The sequence below is a fragment of the Vanellus vanellus genome, assembly GCF_965231255.1.
Source record: "Vanellus vanellus genome assembly, chromosome: 5".
Taxonomy (NCBI): domain Eukaryota; kingdom Metazoa; phylum Chordata; class Aves; order Charadriiformes; family Charadriidae; genus Vanellus; species Vanellus vanellus.
In genome coordinates this window covers 47980819-48002977 of record NC_138910.1, presented here as the reverse complement: position 1 = coordinate 48002977, position 22159 = coordinate 47980819, and positions in this window count along the sequence as shown.

The following is a 22159-nucleotide window of genomic DNA, read 5'->3' as shown; positions in this document are numbered from 1 at the left end:
GGTCTCAGTATCATTATTTGGCTTTAGAAATATAGTGAGCCATTCAATCCAAGGAGGGATACTTCCATTTTCAATTAATAGTTTCAGAATGCTATTATTAACTTTTCTTTTAACTTCTTCCATTAATTAAAGATTATAGCTATACGGTCAAACAGAAAGCGGGAAGAATGCAAACAGTATATGATGAAGTCTACCAAAGAAAAAGATGTTCTAACTCTTTCAGCAAAAGAAAAATGCATCATTCTCCATCAGATTTCTGGGTTTTAATGTTGAGACTAACATGACCAAAAGCAGACAGTTAATTTCTTTTAATTAGTAAAGCATTATCACTTAGAGGACAAATAACAAAGCAAAGTTATTAAGTGAAGGCATTAGACCATATAAATTTTTTTTGTACTTGTGAGTGTATATTAAAATTATAATTAAACATATTTTACATATATTTAAATTAAATATACATAATATTTTATATAGTTATATTAAATCTATAATTTATAATAAAATTATTGCTTTTTATTAAAAGTCAAGTAATTAGTTTGGGCTATATGTTTTTGAGTACAAATGTGAATGTTTTCTTTTGTGAATACTAGAAATGTACCCTTCAAAAAGAGAATGGATTTAAAACTGGGAATATTTGATCTTACATGGTATTTGGCTTGACTGTACAGATATAATTCAAAAAATTCTCTACATGTAGTCATAAAGTTAGATTATGGCAGAACATGCTTTACTGACAGACTGCATAATATTTCATAGGAATGGTAATGTGAAGGACAATGAGCATTTCTACAAGGTCTAAATCTCTTGCATCCAGATACTTTGACTCTCAAAGTCACATTGTATGAGTCAAAACTTGACCAATTTTAAAATGAAATGCTTCAGTTACTCAAATGAAAGGTGTGAAAATTTATTTCTTTCTGCTAAGAATATTAAAACCATGTTGGTAATATCTGTTCTGTTCAGGTATCATCCCTAAAATATTTGCTTTATGTAGGAAAGAGCAAACTACCCTTTGCTTCACTGTGGTAGGGTGTAGCTATTCTTCTGCCTAAGTCTAAATGGTAGTACTCCAATGTGCAAAATGTTGTTATAGGCCAACAGCATTTTGCAGAGTAATTTGTATTCTTATTATAGGATTATTTTTGTAACCCTCATTTGCCAGTGAGTTTAGTATCACTGGTAATTTCTTCACATTAATTGTTAGACACATCACTGTGTAAGACTGTCCTGTGTGGGCTGGAGATCTGGCTCTTGATTGATAATCTGCAAGTGGAATTCTCTCCACAAAGCTGAGAAAGAAGACTATCTATTGTATTTTGAACATTATTCAAATAGTTTTCCTATATCACTGGAATAATTAAGGATGATTTAAGGAGACACATCCTGAGCTGGTAAAAGTCAGTGGTAGCTTTCCTCTGGGGAGTCTGGATATGAGTGATCCTGTGTCATGGCATCACAGGGCTCTCTTTAGATGGACTTTTTAAGCTACAGGCTAAGTTCAAAAGTAGGTACACAAGGTGGAAAGGTTAATGTTGATTTGGATATGTCTTCAGGATGTTTCACTTCCCTTGATTCACTGCATGTGCACAATTGTAGTAAGACTTGCAAAGGCAAATTAGATACATACTGCACACTCGACTGTATGTCTGGCTCCTCACAAATAACTCAGGGACAGACTGTGTGCCTTAAGCTGTTCAGAAAACTTCCATTGACTTGATAGGGAGGGACTTTCATTTTGGGCCTTTAATACATCTTTTGCAGCTATACCTTGTTTGAACAATTTGCTTCTCAGACATACACACTCTTCCACACTCTTCTGCATTGATTTTTCCCATTTCAATTTTATTTTATCCTTTATTCTTCTGATTTAAGTTGAAAGTTCAACTGATAACCAATTTTTCTGTAATGCTGGTTATATTATGTCAGTAAGTGGGAATAACATAGCATCTCTGTTTTCACTCAATGGGAAGTGGCATACTGTTGATTAAAATTTATTGCTAATATGCTTTGATGAATGTTTCAGAGTATGTTATTGCTTTACTTTTTCATTTCTGGACAGTTTCTATTTCTGTTTTATCAATTTTATTTCCTCCAATTGTTTTAGACATAAAGTATGATGCTAATAACATGTCAGCTTCAAAAATCAGGAGCATAAAAAGATACTTTTGCTGAAAACTAGTTAGAGAAGAGAGTGATTTATAATGTTCTTTAAAATATGTAATTACATTTGTTTATTGAGATACAGAAAAATAAGGGAAGATGTTTGAATTTTCTGTTTCAAATCATTTAACATGGAGTCATAATTTAGAGATGCAAGGCAGATTTATTAGGTAAGGTAGCACAACTCTGATCAAAAGGACTATCCATTTCCTAGCACCTCTTTAATCCTCCTTCAAGCTTCCAGCCTTCCTTGAGAAGACTTTCATGCAAGTTTTATAGCTATTTGGTCCATTAGTCTCTTCTCATTTTTTTTCTCATTGTCTTTTTTTTTTTCCCTTCCCAGTTTTCCACTCTGTTTGCCTGGTGTTAACTGTGTCTACCAATACAGAATAATTTGCCAGTTTTCTTGACATGATTATTTCTCACTATTCCAAATCATTTAGGAAAATATTCAAGAATAGGAATGATAGCCACAATTCCCTTGTTACTGCAGAAGATGTCAACTTGGCATACGACTACTCCTCATTGTCCTTTGTTTACATTCAATTAGTCAGGTTTTGGATCTGTCCAAGCCAATTTGAATTAACATTTCAATTACTCTTTCATGAAAAAGAGAGTAAATGCTTCATTAAATTACATGCTTTATTAAAATAGCCATTGACATCCATAAAGCACCTTTCTAACACGATGTTTTACAATGTGAGTCCTTTTGCACAAAATATGTCTTGAAATATGTATAATTTTAATTAGGTTGCAATTTAAAATGTCTTCTGATTTTTAATGTCTTCTGATCAATAAATTGATCTAGGAGCTAGAAGATCTCAGATTTCTTGAGAAGATTTTGGTGGTTTTGTAGGTAAATGGAACATTTATGTCCCTCTGAAATCACAAATCACAGAACATCATGCTTGTTGCTGAACCAAGACAGAACAAAAAGATCATCTCCGTGCCCCAAGATATTAGTACAAAAAGTTTCCACTGATGGAGAGAGGATCTAGGCTGAGGGCAGGTATCTGCCTGAAATTGCTTCCAATTGCCTACATGGCATCTTCTGCGGTCAATGATACAGCCCTCTTGAAGTCAATGAAACAACATGAGTCTTTTTGACAGCTACTTACTGCATAATATGGAAGAAATGCACCATAATTTGTAACAGGTCCTTTAAGAATATCCGAGTTCCTGTATCATATGATGAATGGTTTCACTGCAATTTTAGTGCTTTTACTGGATTGTTTATGTTTTTTTGGAGTCCTCCCTTCTTTAGGCCACAATCTAGTCAATCACTTCAGCGTGTGTCTGACTTCTAAGGATATACTTAAGTATGTTCATATTCAGAGAAGTACTTAAATTTGCCCTTCACCCTAAGATGAAATTGGCTATCCCACCCCGTGGGAAATTGCCTATCAAGCTATATGTCAGTTCACATAGGTAATGTCAGCTACTCAGGCACTTAAACTTTGTATAACATTTGTCAGCCTTTTTGGCTCTGAGTAATCACTCAGCAAACGAAATCAGATTTTTTTTTCTTTCCATTCCCTCACCAGGTATTTTAATTTAAATATACTTTTCCTCTTGGTCTATTTGCCAGCAAGAAAGAACCTGGTAAAGCAACTGTCAGTAGCTCTACTGGGACAAAGCAATGTCTCTGCCCCTACAGTTGCAGAGCAGACTCCTATGGCATATTTTAGAACAAAGACATAAAAAAATCCCATTTTTTTTTAGCTGTTCACATGTTTAGTATAGGTAATACTACACTGGGAAGTTTGCTTTCAGTTCAGTTGAATATAGCTGCTTTTAACCTTGATGACGGAATAATTTCTTATAAACTCAGTCATGAATTAATGTTGAAAAGATGTAGGTGACTTTTTTTTCTTTTAAACCCTAAAGTCACCTAAATTGTGAATATATTATCTGGAAAACCATTTAATCAGTGCTGCAATACTTAAGTACTTATGGGTTTGAGACAGCTGTAAGATGCCAAGAACTGCCATGGAAACTGTAAAATATTTATTAATAAAATAATACTGCTTTATCTTGGATTTAATTTATAATTTAAATTGTGTATCACAAGGGTATCTTTGTTCTTGAAAGCAGTTTTGAAAATGTCAGTTTAGACACATGCTGTATAAATAAGTAGCTTTCTTTGCTTCATATATAGACAACATAAATTGATCTTTAAATTTAAACAACCATTTCTTATTATATTCCTGAATAATACATTTGGGTATTTTCACTTCTGCTACTGAAATACTTTTTACAGATAAGAGAAAAATCTGACTACAGCTGAAATTCAAGACTTCTATATAGCTGGTCGTAGTTATTGAATTTGGAAATAATAGAAAGTATACGGCAGTCTTTCCATGGAGTACTCAACATGCTGGAGGGAATGGATGCCATCCAGAGGGACCTGGACAGGCTTGAGAGGTGGGCCTGTGCAAACTTCATGAAGTTCAACAAGGCCAACTGCAAGGTCCTGTACATGGTCTGGGTAATCTCATGTACATACAGGCTGAGCAGAGAATGGATCGAGAGCAGCCCTGAGGAAAAGGACTTGTGGGTGTTGATTGATGAGAAACTCAGCATGAGCCAGCAATGTGTGCTCACAGCCCATAAGGCCAACCGTCTCCTGGGCTGCATCAAAAGAAGCATGGCCAGCAGGTCAAGGGAGGTGATTCTGCCCCTCTACTCTGCTCTTGTGAGACGCCACCTGGAATATTGCATCCAGCTCTGGAGCCCTCAACATAAGAAGGACATGGACCTGTTGGATTGGGTCCAGAGGAGGGCCATGAAGACAGGCTGAGAGGGTTGGGGTTGTTCAGCCTGGAGAAGAGAAGGCTCCAGGGAGACCTTATAGCAGCTTTCCAGTATCTGAAGGGCTCCTACAAGAAAGCTGGAGAGGGACTTTTTACAAGAGCATGTAGCGATAGGACAAGGGGGAATGGTTTTAAACTGGAAGAGGATAGATTTAGATTAGATATGAGGAAGAAATTTTTCACTGTGAGTGTGGTGAGGCAATGGAACAAGTTGCCCAGGAAAGTTGTGGATGCCTCATCCCTGGACGTGTTCAAGGCCAGGAGCTTTGAACAACCCTGGCCTTGTTCAAAGGTTGTTTTTGAACAACCTAGTCTAGGTTGTTTGAGCAACCTAGTCTAGAGGGAGGTGTCCCTGCCCATGACAGGGGGGTTGAAACTAGGTGATCTTCAAGGTCCCTTCCAACCTAAATCATTCTATGATTCTATGATCCTATATTTAAAGCTTCATAAAGTCTGATCCAAAATCCAAGTGCTAGTGAAAGAAAGCACTCTGAAATGAAACACATGTAAGACACATTCGAAGAGTGAGTTCTCTTTCTGCATCTACCACAGTATGTTTTTGTGCAGGTAATTTGGGGCTAGTTTCTTCCATCCTTGCTTGTGAAATGCTTTCAGGTGTGCTAAATATTTTTCACTTTCCAGTCTTTAAAAGTGGGGTAATAGTTCTTAACTTAGGTCCGCATGTGGCCTCAGTGGCAAGGATAGAGGAGATGACACTACAGTTTAGCTTCCTCTGTGTTTGGTCCGTCCCATGTCTTCTAATACTGTGGTACTGCCGGGTGAAGGAGGAGGAACACAGTCCACTTTCAGATCTCTACAAAATCTTTGTCTCAAACTCTCTTACACTACAAACCTGTTTTGAAACTTAATTTTATATGTATAAAGAGCCTGGGGAACATTATCTGTGGAGGACTAAGCATCCTTTGACTTCTGTAAGATTTTTGTGTTGTATGGATATGCCATGACTACCCTGAGGCACTTCACTGGAAGACAGCTGAGGCACATCTGTACAACATGGAGGTGAGAGTTGTCTGGACTATAACAAGTATGTAGCTAAATACAGAACCTCTGCTCCTTGTACCTGTGGTATGAGCAAGTGCTCAAGTGCTCTTAAGCAGTGGAAATTGCTTTTGAGAATTTGACGACAGTCTCACTGACTACGTAGTGACAAAAAGGGGAAATGGAAGAAACTCATAAACTGATCCTAGGAACAGTTGCCTTAAGTCTGCAGCTGACATGGATGAGCTACCAGAGCAGTTCCAGTACAGATGGATTTGTTCTTTCTGCATTATTAGTTATGATTTTCTTATGAGCAAATCTCAAGTTTTAATGGTCTATGTGAACCTCAGGTGGATTTCAGCTTGAATGAAAGGAGGAAGGTAGTAACAGCAGAAGAAATGTAATGCTTTTACATGCATCTTTTTTTTAATTGTCTTTTTCACTTTAGTATTTTCCTTTTTAAACGACCTACTATTTATTATGCAAGGACATTATTGTGTATCATGGCTTGAGTAGGACATTTACAAAAACCAGCTAAATTAAATTGCCAATTTGGAGACCAGACTGCAATCAGAATTTGATTTTTTGTGTCACCTTTTTTTTTTTTTCAAGAACAGACTTGTGTTAACCTTCAGAAATTGTAAGAGCAGCATGGGCTTGGATCAAAAAAGACTTGAGTTCTGTTCTTAAATAACAGCAAATTCAGTACTTGTTTACATGCATGAGAGTTTTACTGACAATGATGAGCTTAGAGCTTTATATTCTACTTGCACAGAATACATAATGAGCAGTGGAAAATAACTCTGAGGCACCAGCTTTTAAAAAGACAAGTTTGAGATATGTGCAGTGATTAAGGAGGTGTTTTAAATACTCCCATAATAAAGTGCTCTGAAGGTATGAATATTGCTTACTACCAGACTGAATGCTGAACATCTGCACGGGATACCACAACCTGGCAGAAAACTGTTTTATTGTCTCATATCATGGGAGACATACGATATGTTTCATATCATATATCTCATAACATAAGAATCTCATATTCTCATGAAGCATATCATGAACACGCTTCATTAGTTCCAACTATGTCAGGATTAAGCAGGAGGGACGAGTCCTGAAACCACTGCAGATGCTTGTACTGAGGTCTGCATTGATCTATCAGGACTGTACGTCTTCTCTTTCTTTTTGTAGCCTGTGAAATTACAGAATAAAAGCAACAGTCAAGAAAGGAAAAGCTTATTTGTTCAAAATAGGATTTTTAAAACTTTCCTCATAACCCTAAATGTGCTTTGTTCCCATTGCTACTAACAGGTTGAAGCCAACCTTCTGAAGGTCCCAGGGGACCAGAATTATTGGTTAACCTAATAAATAGTTTCCAGTAATGGCCAGTTTATAGAAAATGGGAGTGTTTAGGTCAGCAAATCTCCTTAACTTGTATTTTTTTCAAAGAATCATCATCCTGTACATTTCTTCTTACAAACTTCTTTATTAAAGAGGTTTCACATTAAGCCCTTACTTTGTCATAACTGTGTGTTCAAAAGAAAAGTCAGTGTTAAAACTAATGGACTATAGATAATTTGAAATCAAGGAATGTCTGTATATCTTGATGTTGATGAGAGGCAGATATTCTGAGATCCTGAAGCACTTAGGTGTGCCACCTGCACCACAGTTGCAGTGTCCTCTATACTGCATGGAACTATTAAAAAAAACCCCAAACTTCTCACTGTGACTGTGCAAAAGCAAGTAATTGTAATAAACAATACTTAATATGCATCATGGCATTAGAAGTTGGAATAATGCTAACAACCTTCAGAGAACTATTACGAGTTGCCAGAAAGGCCAATGGAATCCTGGGCTGCGTAGGGAAGAGTGTGGCCAGTAGGTCAAAGGAGGTCATTCTCCCCCTGTACTCTGCACTGGTGAGGCCACAACTGGAATACTGTGTCCAGTTTTGGGCTCCCCAGTTCAAGAGGAACAGGGAACTGCTGGAGTGAGTCCAGCGAAGGGCAACTAAGATGATTAAGGGCTTGGAGCATCTGCCTTATGAGGAAAGGCTGAGAGAGCTGGGACTCTTTAGCCTGGAGAAGAGAAGGCTGAGCGGAGACCTTATTATGGCATACAGGTATCTAAAGGGTGGGTCGAAGGAGGATGGAGCCAGGCTCTTTTCAATGGTTCCAAGTGACAGGATGAGGGGCAATGGGCACAAGTTAGAACACAGGAAGTTCCGTTCAAATACACAGAAAAACTTCTTTATGGTGAGGGTGACAGAGCACTGGCACAGGCTGCCCAGGGAGGTTGTGAAGTCCCCTTCTCTGGAGATTTTCAAGACCCGCCTGGATGCATTTCTGAGTAATGTGCTCTAGGCAATCCTGCTTTAGCAGGGGAGTTGGACTAGATGATCTCTAGAGGTCCCTTCCAACTCTAAAAATTCTGTGATTCTGTGATTCTGTGATTCTGTGAGTTTTACTAATGTTTAGTAATTTTTTCCTTTTCCTCTGGGAACCATGTTTCCTTTCTACATGTAATCTGGAACACTGCAGCCCTAAATTCTTGAGACAAACAAATACATTTCACGGAATTCTCTTCTTATTGTCTTTAACTGCAGTGGCCAAGCTGAGTTCTGATTGAGCTTTGGCCCTTCTAATTTTCCCCCTACATAGCTTTGTTATATCTAGATAGTCCTCATAAGTTGCCAACCCCCTTTTCCAGAGAATGTAAACTTTCCTTTTTCTCCTGAGGTCCAGCCAAAGCTCTCTATTTAGCCAGGCTGGTCTTCTTCCTCGTCTGCTCGTTTTTCGAGACATGGGGATGGCCTTCTCCTGTGCTTCTAAGAGCACCTGCTTGAAGTATGCTCAGCCTTCCTGGGCACCTTTGCTCTTCAAAACTGCCTCCCAAGGGACACTCTCGACCATGCTCCTAAACAGGAAAAAGTCTGCCCTTCGGAAATCCAAGGTGGCAGTTCTGCTGGCTCCCTGCCTTACTTCATCAAGAATTGAAAATTCTATCATTTCATGATCACTCTGCCCAAGGCAACCTCCAACCTTTACATCCCCCACAAGACCTTCTCTGTTAACAAACAGTAGGTCCAGTAGGGCACTTCCCCTCGTTGGTTTCTTCACAAGCTGTGGTAGGAAGTTGTCTTCCACACACTCTAGGAACCTCCGTGACTGTTCCCTCTCTGCTGCATTGTATTTCCAGCAGACGTCTGGGAAGTTGAAGTCCCCCACAAGAACAAGGGCAGATGATCATGAGACCTCTGCCAGCTGCTTATAGAATACTTCATCGGTTTCTACATCCTGATTAGGGGGTCTATAACAAACTCCCATCACGATGTCTGCCTTATTAGCCTTCCCCTTAATTCTTATCCATACACACTCAACACTGTCATCCATGCTGTTAAGTTCCAGACATTCAAAACTGCCCCTAACATAGAGAGCCACCCCACCACGTCTCCTTCCTTGCCTATCCCATCTGAAAAGTTGGTAGCCATCGATTACAGCACTCCACTTGTGTATGTCCTCCCACCACGTTTCTGTGATGGCAACTATATCATAGTTTCCTTGCTGTACAATGGCCTCCAGCTCCTCCTGTTTGTTCCCCATGCTGTGTGCATTAGTGTAGATGTACTTCAGCTGGGCTAATTGTCCTGCCACTTTCTTGGGGGGACAAGCCCTAATTCACACCTGATCATACTCGGACACTACTGTAGTTACCAAATTATCACTACCCCTCATGTCTTTGCTGTCACACAATTCACCATCCCCCACCATCACTGAGACAGGCAGCAAGACCTTGCTAACACTTTTACCCAGAAGCACTGGTACGCTGCTCCCAGGCACCACTTTCGCAATCCTGGTTTCATCCCCATCCCCCTTCAAACCTAGTTTAAAGGCCTATAAATGACCCCTGCTAATTCTTGTCCCAGGATCTTTCTTCCCCTTCGGGTTAGGCTTCCCCCACCTGTTGCCAGCATGCCTGATTTCCTGTAGATCAGCCCATGATCTAAAAAGCCAAAGTCCTGCCGGATGCACCAGTCTCGGAGCCAGGAGTTAATTTCCTAGCTTCTCCTATATACATATATATATATATATTTAATATATATATTTTTAAATTTCCTGGCTCGTCCTTCATATATATATTTTTTGAACCTCTGAAAAAAAAGTAAATGTTCTTATCTTTGTTCACTAAAAATACGTATGTTTAATGGTGATTTCTTCCGAGTCTCTTTTCTCTACAAAGAGTAATTTTTTTCTTAATTTTAACTATTTGCTGACTGAGTCCAGTTGTTTCTTATCTCTTCTTTATGCTCATGGACTAGATTTCAGCTTTACCCTCCATCACTCGAGCCTCCCAGAATTTCATTTTTACATTTTGACATTTTCAAGGTATCATTGTATAAGAGATGATACAGAACATATTCAAATGAATTTCCATTTGTCTAATTGCTTTCTGACATGTTCTGTGATATCCATCTTATTCACATCCTTATCCTTAAGGTATCTGTGAAGGATATTTGAACTATGCTATTACTTGTGAATTAACAATGTTGGGAAGATGATGGATATTGAAGAGGGGAAAAGTTTTTGAGCACTACGGTTAAACAGAATGCTTAATTCTGGAGGAAAATAAGCCAAATGTCTGTGGGTTCTGCATGGGAAAGGATTTGTTGATCCTAGATATTTTGTGGAAGAAATTAAATCTCCTTTTAAGAAGAAACGAAAAACATTCCGCTTCCCACCAGTGCAATAGTATGTCCTTTACCAACTGGAATTCAAGGCAGCTGTGCCTACCATCTTCTAGGAATCACAGGAATAAAACCTGTAAAAAATGTATTTCCACACTTGTATGTGAATTTGAGAATAAACATAGTAAAGAAGGTAAATGTTAGCAGTTAAACTATGGAGAAAGAAACCTTTTTCCTCATTTGCATCTCCAGGTAGCCCAGATCTGTGTCCTTCTTCATCTTCACTACCCAAATAAAGACACAATTGATCCCTAGGTATGCCTGCAAATCTATTTTAGGGACAAAAATTTATCAGCAGTTTTTAGGTACAAGTGGGAAAGTTTACCTGATATTATCAAAGCTAGACCCAAGCCCTATACTTAGGAAGCTCTATGCTTAATGACAAATTGTTCCAATCGGTAATGAAATATATTCAAAAATCCAGATTATCCACTAGTTAATTTGAAATAAAGAAAATGTAAAAATGTAAGCCTTATTGCTACTTTTAATCTGAAGATACCCATGTTCTAACAAATCACCTTTCACATGTTTTTATGTCAATGGTTCAAATTGAAAATTGGCTGGCACAAGGTTAGGCTGTTAACCTTCTGCTATCTTTGTAGCCAGGCAAATAAATGACCTCTGAATCTGTCCGGGAGAAGCTTGCAAACAGATATTTTAACAGGTAAGCATTGATTTTAACCTTGAGCATATAGAAAACAGTGGCAGTTCCCTTTATCAGCAAAAGGAAGGAGTCATCCATCATTTCTGGATTTATGATGCTTATAACTGAACTGGTGACAACGATGGTGTTCAAGACTTTCTGCTGTAAATTGCCCGCTCTTGTGGTGTACTGCAAATAATTTTGATGAATTTAGCTGGGCCATTAAGCTCATTAGCTCCTACAGTGGTTATGGGCTGACATCCACTCAGGTCTGTAGAGTTAGCTAGCATTCAGGAAAGAGGATTTTTATAATCCTTTGAAAAGCATCCTCCCCCCCATTTTTCCCCTTTTAAAGAGATTCTCTTTTTAAAAGGCTGATTTGAGACCTGCCCTTGAGCTGAATTATGGAGTAACTTTATCCCTCTGTCAGTGCCTGAACCAGCATTCACTCTGGTTTACAGAACTTTTCTCCTCCATGTTTTAACCCTACAGAAATACACTTTATATTTCTAGATCTTGAAATAACTACAGGGGATGTAAAATCCATCCAGGCCTTGGCTTTCTCTCCAGAGGTGGATTATGTGCTTGGGAGCCTATCACCATTATAAAATGTGATAGATCCCTGTCCTCTATGGACTGGTATAAATCAGGACAGAAGTGTGACTTCAAGAGCAAGGCACACTTTATACTTATAGATATACCCTCATAAGACTTACATCTCTCAGTAGAAGAATATTTTGAAAGCTTTGGGCACTGTGTTGCACAGAGATTTTAGATCACTCCCTTCCTCTGCCACAGTTCACTCTTTGCAAGCTCCAGACCTTCACCTGTAATGTACTGATTGTCAGTGGAAATAGTATAATGCTGGATAGGTTTTTGAATCCTCTGTTGGCAAGGTATTTTGTTTTTTTACTTGTTTTTAATTAATATTTAATTGGGTGTGCAGACAAGGGGTTATATCATCAATTGTTGATGGCTTAGCTCCATCAAAGCTAGCTTTACTAAGTTGATTTATAAAGCCTAAGAGGCCAACTTGGAGTTAAAGGAAAGGGCAAACACTTTCTTCATAGGAAGAAAAAGGAAATTAAAAAAGGAGATGTCATGCTGTGATCTGTGGCATGTGGTATGGTAATAGTGGTTTGTTGACTGCTGGGGAAAGGTGACTCCTGCAAAAGAAGTGGAAAATGATTGGGAGCTTTTTTCTTTTTTTTTTTTTTTTTTAATCCTACTATCATTGTAGAAAGTTTATTGCCAATTAACTTTATGGGAAGGAATTATGGTGGTGGTAAGCAATTAAAGATTACAGTATGTATTTATGCAATGGTGAGCAGAATTAATATAACTTAACTTGCTTTTTAAACTTCACCCTAGCCTTGTCCCTAGACATAAGATACTGTTTTAACTGAGATAAATTGCTGTGATCAGAAACTGTATTTTGTTAAAAATCAGAACATATTTTATTTATTAATGTTAGTCATAAAACTCATATTGGAAATAGCACACAAATGAGCTTGTTATCCATAAAATCACTGAGACATAACAAGACATTTACTACCTGTGGTACATAATTAGACTCCCATTCACTTATACAACCATTCTGTGATTTATTTCAGTCACTGAATGTGGTGATTTTGAGAAAAGTTGGCTTTCTATTTAAAAAAATGAATATTTTAAATTGAACTCTCTCTGTACTGCACTCCTCAGAAGGTGTTATTTCAGATGAAGCAGTCAAATCTGCAAAAACAACCCCTTATTCTGTTCATGAAGTGCATCACTATTGAGCTGGTTTTATTTCAGTTATTTTCTCATTGCATTTGATGAAGTTATTTATATAATCTTTCACTATCGCTCCCTAACAGTGATTTTAATTATAAAATAATTACTCTATTAACCCATCTATAATTGATGTACAGTATTGAAGATGATCAAGATCGGGCACTTAAAAACTATTCTTCAACATTTCCATTTGCAAAATGAGGTTCAGTTTCAAAATGAGGCTTTAGATTTGCCTTCAAGTTCTGTTATTGAATATAAGCAGCAATAATTTATTAAAATTCAAGATTTTATTTTTTTATTACAAACTTTGCATTTCTCTAAGGTTAGTTGCATATTTTGTGTAGAGACCAAGACTTGATACATTACCATTTGGTTTGTTTTGTTACTTACTAAGAACTGCTAACAAGGTGAAAATTTTGCATAACTTATCCTTTTTTCCCCCCACAGGCTTAAATCACCTGCAGATATTTGCCCTGTTTCTTGGACTCCTAGTACATATTTTTACAGTTCTTAACTTGCTGTCACTTTGAAATGTATCTCTGTAAATGTCCTGGAGCAAGCTGATGTAAAGATGATGGTTGCACCCCTCCCATCACTTTATTCCTCTGAATAAAGCTGGTCACACAGTTCTTGGCTAGTATGATTTCATTTTTAGAAGCATTCAGTGAGATTGGAGGGGAAGCTAGATGTATGGGAGGACAGCTCTCCTCAGACAGAAAGAAGGTGAAATTCTTCATTGGCTTTTAATAGAAGAAAGGGAACTGAGATTAATCAATTGCATTTTAGCTAATTTGGAAAGAACGGAGCAATATGGTGTTGTTGGCACCTATTAACATGCAAAAATGGTTCTACATCCTTTTTAGGAGGAGGAAGGATTTGTAGATTAAAATTAAAAAAAAACCAAACAAACTAAGGTGTCCTTCCATTTATCAACAAGACCTCTCTTTACCTTCTGGTAATGAAGAATGTGGTCTCTTCTAAGTCGTGTTTTAATCCTGAAACTTGAAACCTTCTGCAACACAAGGATCAAACTCTTCCTTATTTTAGAGAAAAGGTATGTTTTCAGTCTCTTAGTTTCATCTAGCTCACGTACATCTTCATGAAAACTCTGCCTAGAAAGAATTTCGGAGAGCATTTAGGATGAACTCTGGCAAGCTGAGCAGAAGGGTCTAAACATAACAATAGAAGCAAGGAGTCATCTGCAAACTTCATGATATGGAGTAATAGGCATGACACCAGCTGAGAAATGTGAAGCAGATGTTTGCGTGCAGTGTTCCACTTCTGTCCACAGTTATTTCTGGAGTATAATTTTTAGCAAGTGAAGTGAGTGCAATGTGAGTGAAGAATGATGCAAATGGACAGCACTGCTCCTTATGTAATGGGTTTTAATGCCCGCCCCACAACTCCCTGCGTCTTGTGGCTTTTCTGGTACCCACTGGAGGAAACCATTTGACTTTGGAGTAGATATGGTCATTGGTGAGATTATTCGTATGCTCTGTTTGCATTCTCTGCTTCTGGCATGAAAATTTCAGATAAACAGGAGGGAAGGTTGTAGGCTGAAACAAGAAGTACAAAGTGGTTGTTAGCTGGACCAAAATGTACTAATCACGACGTTTAACATAACGATCAGGGACTCTCATTTGCTACAGTGATGAATATGAAAATCTTAATAAGGCACCCTCTATCTTAGACATAAAGAAATTCGAAACTATTTGTAAAAATTTAATGCCAAAAGTGATTTCAGCTTAAATAACAATCTCGGAGTACTTGTTATAGCATTATGCATTTTATTTTATGTAAGTACCTTTTAAACTGCTTTACAAGCGTTCTTCACAGTGGGTACCTGTTTCAGAAAGCCTGAGCAAATGAGAAGCTGAAATTACATTTTCAGACACGACAGAGGAGAAAATTCTACAAGCACTTACATGAATAAAGATGCAAAGTTAGGTACTAACCTAAAATCTGCCTGCATCTTTAGTTAGGGAAATGCCACTTCAAAATGTGGCCTTTAGCTACCTGTCATCTGAAGTGGCTGCTTTCTGGAAATAAAAATATATATTTTTAAAGAGTTTCCATGGACTTTACACTGCTTAAAAGGTTTTAAATATTTTATCAGAGATGCATATTCTATACTGCGTATTTGTATCTGTCAGTAACTGTGAAGGACAGCTCCTTAATGTAATCAACAACATTAAATTACAGCCCTAGACAGGAAATTAAGGTTAATTTTGCAGACAGCAGAAATGCAGAGGAGACTGTTTAAATAGGTCGTAACTAACATGCTGAAATCTGATATATTGCTGACCTGGACAACACCAGCTGTGCTGGAAACACCAGTGCTTCTGTCAGCATCATATATGAGTATAGGAAAAGCAGTCAGGGACCTGCATCTTAAACAAAGCATGTCCAGCATTATAGCATCTGCTAACAGCATGCTACAGCAAGAGTTAAAAGGGACTGCCTAATGTTGCAAACAATTATTTGTAATGAAATCCAAACAGCCAAAATCAACAAGACAACAGGAGTAGCTGAAATAATGCTCAAATCACATTTAACAAATTGTACGTTCAATGTACCGGTTGGGAAGTTATTACTATACAGCAGCGCATAAGAACACTGACAGATAAGACTGATGATTCCACTCACAAAGGAAGGCCTCTCACTCAAGGGTACCCAGAAGATGTAATCGCTCACCCAAAAGGGGCAAGGGCTCACTCAAGGATATCCAGAAGTATTCACTCACCAAGGGGGAGGGAAGGGGGTGAGGGCACTCAATCCCAGGAAGATGCTTTGGATGACCGCATCCTCATAGGGAAGCTTAGGAAGAGTGGGTTAGATGAATGGACAGTAAGGTGGATAGAAAACTGGTTGCAAGACAGAACGCAGAGGGTTGTGGTTAGGGACGCAGAGTCTAGTTGGAGGTCAGTGACGAGTGGTGCTCCCCAGGGGTCAGTACTGGGTCCAGTCCTGTTCAATATATTCATCAATGACTTGGATGAGGGGATAGAGTGCACCCTCAGCAAGTTTGCTGATGATACAAAGCTGGGAGGGGTGGCTGACACACCAGAAGGCTGTGCTGCCATACAGAGAGACCTGGACAGGCTGGAGAGTTGGGCGGAGAGGAATTTTATGAAATTCAATAAGGGCAAGTGTAGGGTGCTGCACCTGGGGAGGAATAACCCCATGCAGCAGTACAGGTTGGGGGCTGACCTGCTGGAGACCAGCTCTGTAGAAAGAAACCTGGGAGTCCTGGTGGACAACAGGATGACCATGAGCCAGCAATGCGCCCTTGTGGCCAAGAAGGCCAATGGCATCCTGGGGTGCATTAAGAAGAGTGTGGCCAGCAGGTGGAGGGAGGTCATCCTCCCCCTCTACTCTGCCTTGGTGAGGCCGCACCTGGAGTACTGTGTCCAGTTCTGGGCTCCCCAGCTCAAGAAGGACAGGGAACTGCTGGAGAGGGTGCAGCATAAGGCTACCAAGATGATTAGGGGACTGGAACACCTCCCTTATGAAGAAAGACTGAGGGAATTGGGTCTCTTTAGTCTGGAAAAAAGACGGTTGAGGGGGGACCTGATCAATGCTTATATATACTTAAAGGGTGGGTGCCAGGAGGATGGGGCCAGGCTCTTTTCGGTGGTGCCCAGTGACAGGACAAGAGGTAACGGGCACAAACTTGAGTATAGGAAGTTCCACCTAAACATGTGGAGGAACTTCTTTACCTTGAGGGTGGTAGAGCACTGGAACAGGCTGCCCAGGGAGGTGGTGGAGTCTCCATCTCTGGAAGCATTCAAAACCCGCCTGGACGTGTTCCTGTGCAACCTGCTCTAAGGTGTCCCTGGTCTGGCAGGGGGGTTGGACTAGATGATCTCCAGAGGTCCCTTCCAACCCTATGATTCTATGATTCTACGACGTCTTGATCCAAAGGGAGGGCTTCTGATTACAGACCTGTTGCTCCAGGTAGAACCACCCAAAGGGGTTCTTGGACAGGGGCTCCAGTTTACAGCCTCGTCAGATCTGAACTGTGGCCATCCATTGTTTGTGTCCCCAGGCTCCCTCGGACTGTGGCTCCCCTGTTGGCTGGAGTCTCTACCTGTTGCCCAAGGGTTCAACCTCCCTTTTCCCACTACTGTGGGGGAATTGCCTGCTGGTCTGCACCCGAGCAGGGTGCATATGTGCTGCAGCTATGGTGCGCTGCCGGTGGTGCCAAAGTAAAGGTGTGGAAGTGCTGGTGGCCACCATGTTAAGAGCTGTAGCCCCTGTCAGGGCATGGGGGATCCAGGAAGAGGTGTCTGTGTGTGTTCCTGATGCAGTGTCTCATGTAGACTAAATGCTAACTAGAGATATTTGCGGGGAACTTTTGATTAAAGTAAATGAAGCAAATCTTTTGATGCTACCAGGTAATAGGGAAAAAGCAATAAAAGATGGACACAGTCAAAATATAATGGTAATCAGCGATGGTACTATGGCGTTTAATTCACAGTGTGAAATCTGTATGAAGTCCTTAGAAACTGCAAGGCTTTGGTAACGTACCAGTCCTCTAAAATGAAAAAATCTAGTTTGAGTTGGCTATGATGTTTATATGTTTCTTTTAGGTAGCAAAATAGAAATATCTCTGAATTGCATGGTACTTGAGGTTGTGTCTGCACTGCAGCACACTTTTTCACTGACTAGTGCCTTGTTTACAGCTACTTTATATAGTAAATCTTCCCTATTGTCTTGTCTTTATTGGTTGTGCCAGAAGGCTACTGAGCTAAAGCATATAACAGCTCTCCTCCAATATGTACAAACACTTTCGCATTGCTCATCTGTCATTTTAACCGGCAGTTATCTTGATGTAAACTATCTGGAAGTCTTGAATCATGTAGAATACTCGGGATCTGGAAACAGTATGAATTTTTGAAACAACTATTAATTTAATAGAATTGGTATAAAATTAGCATGGAAAAAAATATGAACTGTCTTGCTTAAGACAGTTCATATTTTTTTCCATGCTAATTTTATTTATTTCAGAAAACATTTGCAGCACAAAATCAAGTCAGCCTGCTATCCAAATCCTTAACTGCAGGCTACCTGATTTTATGATATGCCTTGTGTCCTTTCTGACGCTTTTATTTGTAATATAGGGAGACCCTGAAAGCCATGTATTTAAACATTACTTGTTTTCAGGTCCTAATGGAGTGGTTATATAGCGATGCACTTTATTTTTATTATTCTTTTGTACCCTCATGAAAACTATATGTGCTCCGTGTGCTTATAATTGTGCCTGTTTATCTTTTGTGACCATGCTTGCATGTGTGACCATGCTTGCCTGTGTATCTTGTGTGACCATGCTTACCTAACCCTGTAGTTATTTGCCGCATAAACAGAAGAGGACATGAAAACAAGAACTGTCTCCGAGAACCAGCTGTGCATGAGCGAGGGACGAGCGCAGAAACTACCAAGGTCATGACCTTCAAGCCGGCAGGGGGAGATTGTCAACCACCAACCATTGGCCCCCAGACCCACGAAACCTGCTGACACAATTGAAAGACGATAGCGCTTGTGCAGTGACATCCTGTTACATAATTCTGTAATTTGGGGCAGCCAATCAGAATGTAAGAGATAGCCTATATAAACCCTAGCATTGTATCGGAGGGTGTGCTGTGTCGCAGAGATACTGCCCAGCACCTCTGTTTGCACAACTAGAATAAAAGACACAATATCTCCGCTATCAGTGTGATTAGCCTTGCATTCCGAGTGCCGAACCCGACTTATGGGAAAACAATAGGGCTGTAGGTTTCTCCTTTTTCTATACGTTTATATAGGGTATAAAACAGATTTCTAAGCATTGTGCTCACTTGGTAAGGCAGAAACTGACCTTTCCCTCTGAGCTAGCAGCTGGTTTCAGCCCAGATATCTATGGCTGTGGAAATGGTTTTCCTCTGAGTGAAGAACAGTACATTCTTTGCATCCTTTCTGCTTTCAAATATCTGTACTGCCCACCATGCTGTGGTAGGTATGCTGCTTTGGAAAAGTAGAACAAAATCTGCCATGGTCAGCATCTGGGCAGCCAAACCAAGGACTTGTAAGAATGTTTTATCCTCAGAAGCTTCAGCTGCTGGCGATGCAACTTGGAAGGACGCGGGTTTGCACACCACATGCTCTCTACACTAAGCTTGCAGAAAAGAAGCTAAATTCCTAATTTGCCAAGTTGTTCTGAGAACTAGGAGCAAGCAACCACTGTGAGCTCTGAACTAAAGCATGATTAAAAATCCCCAAAATATTTGCCTGTATTTTGATATTTGAATAACTAGGCTCCTTGCCACTCCATTGTAAAACAAAAATGATAGTTATAATTATGCTTTGTTTAACAGTTTTTGGGGGTTTGTTTTTCCATTTATATCCTTATATTGTTACAGGAATTTTTGACTATTTTTATAGCCAGACTGCGCTATCTGTCAATACTGTTCAAAGAATTGGCTGATTGTTCCTGATTAATAGGCTGTTCTTCATGTGAGAACTATTTGATGCTAATGCTTTTGGTGGTCTTTAGTTATTCCTCATAGAGAGAAGTTGTAAGAGTCAAATATCACAGACTGTATTGCTCACCATTAATGGGGGAGGCAAATCTAATGGAGTAGGGTGGAGAGCAGGAAACCCAGGTTTACCAGTGCTTTATGGCTCTCGAGCTTTAGGTAATGTGTTGCAGCAATTTATTTTATTTTAATGATGGAGAAGGTGAAACATGTAATTTTTCAGTCATTTCACACACACCATTAGCAACATAATTTGAAAAGATAATGATTTACAAACCACCTGCTATCTGGCAGATGCTTAAATATTGGCACGTGCATTGAATATGGTATGAAACATATTTGAGGATTTTAATTGCCCACTAATGTAATAGCTTCTCTTCTCCTAGAGAATGCTTTCTGTACAGGTTAATGATGTAGACCTGTTTTCTCTTTTGAAGTAGATCTGCTGGGGATCTTTTTTAATAGACAACGAACAAGGAGGATGTCTATAGATTTAATCTGTCCTTTTGAATTATTTTTATACTATCAACTTTCAGTTGGCAAGAAATGAGGAAGAGCATCAAGTTTGTAATAAAGTGAGAGATTAGAAAGGAATCTGAGAAAGCAACTCATGACATGTCTTAATATATCAAGAAAAACAGTGATTTATGTTTTATCTAAAATGTATTGAGGACCTCTGATCTTTTCGGGAGTCCTTGGAAGTCAGCAGTAAAAGTCATGTTCACTAGAAGGCCCTTGGTATCACAAATCCTATGCTAAGTTCAAGGATACAGTAGTAGTTACATCATTGCTAAAGCTTTTGGCAGTGCAGGCTCCAGAACTTGCAGTGAGTGTTTGCTACTATTTTATGGATGCACACATACCTTTTATCCATTTAATAGTAAGAAGCTAAAGCTGGAGTTGGTGCCATTCTACACCCAAAGCGCAACATCTTGAACAAAAGAGAGTGCATTGCTGGGAAAGAAAGCCTCTGATCTGATTACCCATCGAGAAATTTGTGGCCTGATACAAATTGAGTTCTGAAACTGCATTTTCTTACTCCTATTCACTTTCAGTGAAAAGTGAAAAACCATCATCCCCCTAACCCAGAGAACACCACACATAAATAAGAAAAAAACATAGGCACTATGGCAGCATAAGCTTCTGAAATTGCTTAGAGGTACGTGGATAAGCTTAGACGCACTTGGATAAGCATCCTAATGCAGAAGCAGCACCTAGACTATCAATTTTACATGTGTACTAAAGTCAAGTGGAGATTGTGAGCTTGATAAGGTATATTTATTACGAATATTTTCTATGATTATAAAATGTTGCAACAGTCTTGCAGACAGTAGGATTATAAAATCAACACCTATGTATTTGTGAGATACATGCTGGAAATACCAGACGGTGAGAATATGCTTTAGCCACCATAAAGAATGCAATCTTGGCTGCTAATCTGAGCAGATGCAAAAAGCTGGATATTTTAGTTAATTGACAAAATTATAACCTACATAGTCTGTATATTCAGTGAGAAGGAAGGAGCACAGTCATGGACGGCACTTAAACAACTTTACACTAATCTTTTAACTAATCTTTACATTTTAACTTTTAACTAATCTTTACACTGATGAATCTAGCACAGGCTAAAGATGCCCAGGCTGAATGGAGAGAATAACCCTTCAGCTCATAATTATAATTTCCTGTCTCTCAAGGCCCTGTACTAGATGAACTAGATAAGTGTTTTTTTATTCAAAGTTGCAGTAATATACTAGAAGGGATGATAACTGCTCTAGGTTTTTCAAGGTTGCTGAAAATGTAGGGTAATTTGGAGTTTAAACATGAAACATTCTCGTATTTATCCAGCTTACATAAGGACTAGAAACCTTGCTAAATTTAAAACAATGGCTTGGAGAAACATATGAAGAAGTGGAATTGTTAACAATCCCCCAAATGTTCCCCTTGATGCATAAGAATTTTATTTAATTGCATACTAGCTTCAGTTGCAGCCTGCTTCTTTCTCAAGCAGCCCCCAACTCTCTTATCCATAATTTTGAGTGATTAGTGATTGAGATGTTATTTAAATCACCGAGTCTTCCTCTGTCAGAATTTGTAACTAACTTGCTAATGGAGAGTGAAACTCAACAATCTGTTCTTTTTTATTTCTTTTGAAAAGTGCAAAAATTTCAGAAATTTCTGGTCCCTGCTACAAAGGCAGCATCCCCCCCTCCCAATGAAACCAAAGGGATGCCTCAGAAGGAGTGATAAATCTAAACATTTGCCCCTGGCAGATAAGCAGTGGTGAATAAACTGGATTTGACAACATTAACAAATTTACTGTGTTGGATTTGAATGCATTAGCGGTGGTGAACTGTGGAAAGGTTTGATAATGTCATGGCTTTCAAATTATGGTCTTACCGAAGTACTTAACAGATTTGTCTAGTTTCATGTCTGTAAATGACCACATAATTTACACATTTAATGGATGTTAGATTACCTGTCTACCATTAGACTCTTAGACTACAGTGAATGA